This window comes from Sinocyclocheilus rhinocerous, unplaced genomic scaffold (genome assembly GCF_001515625.1).
Source record: "Sinocyclocheilus rhinocerous isolate Xijiao unplaced genomic scaffold, SAMN03320098_v1.1 scaffold153, whole genome shotgun sequence".
NCBI lineage: Eukaryota > Metazoa > Chordata > Actinopteri > Cypriniformes > Cyprinidae > Sinocyclocheilus > Sinocyclocheilus rhinocerous.
Genome location: NW_015660878.1, coordinates 1,424,451 through 1,425,657, shown reverse-complemented (window position 1 = coordinate 1,425,657; position 1,207 = coordinate 1,424,451).

The window sequence follows — 1,207 nt, the reverse complement described above, 5'->3', positions numbered from 1 at the left end:
ACATATATAATAATAACATATAATGATAATAATTGTTATTATTAATTATTATTATTATTATTATTATTATAATTACTACTACTACTACTAATAATAATAATAATAAATAATTATTAACTTTTATTATTATTGTTGTTGTTGTTTGTTCTTGGCTGTCCTTTCAAAATAATAAAAACACATTTTACACATTTTAATTATTAACTTATTAATTTATAAAATTGTATTTATTAAATTGTTATTGTTATTACTATTATTAAGATTATTAATAATTTTTTTAATTATTAACTTTTATTATTAACTTTTTATTGTTTTTTATTCTTTGTTGTCCTCTCAAAATAATAAAAACACATTTTACAGTATTCATATTTCTTCTAATAGTTTTATTAAATTATTTGTTTTATTAACAGTTTTTATTAACTTTTTATTATTATTATTATTAATAATAATAATAATAATAATATGTTAGTTATTAACTTACTATTATTATTAATACAACAAATGTAAACTACAGACATACTGTTCAATAAAAATGATGATGTAATCGGTCCAAGTGTCCTACTTCTTGAAATGCTGCCACTTAGTTTTCACCAACATATTTCCAGAAAGATAAAAATAATTGACAGTACCAATGCAATTCCATAAGGTTCATTTTACCCAGTCCAGTGCCTTATGAGAGCATTAACCCTTCCTGTTCTTTGTCTAATTAAAACCTGATTTATAACAGAGCTGGAGACCTCACAGACCATAAGTTCCAGGGTCAGAGGCGGTCAGTGAGACGCCCATCAACTAGGAAGTGACTACCTCACTGATCTGGGAATGACACATGTAATAGAACAAAGAATTGTGGGATCAGGTGCATCGGCCTGAACTGTACATGGGGTTTTTTGCACTTGCAGCCTGTAGCCCACCCCCTCAATTTGGTCCCAGGACAGCCATTTGCTCATTGGCCTGTTACGTTCAATAGCAGCTGCAGTAATTGGCTATTTCAGGGCTGTGAAGGTTGAGCTAGCAAGGGGAGAAAGGCCAAGCAAGCCAGCTGTCAGCAACAAACACAGCCCTCATTTATCACTTACCACCACCAACATGTGAGTGACATAATCGTGGTCTGGATGTTTGTCAGCTGGAACATCACCTGTGAAAATCTAAGAAATGTACATATTTACTCTTGAATGAATATATATATATATATATATATATATATATACAG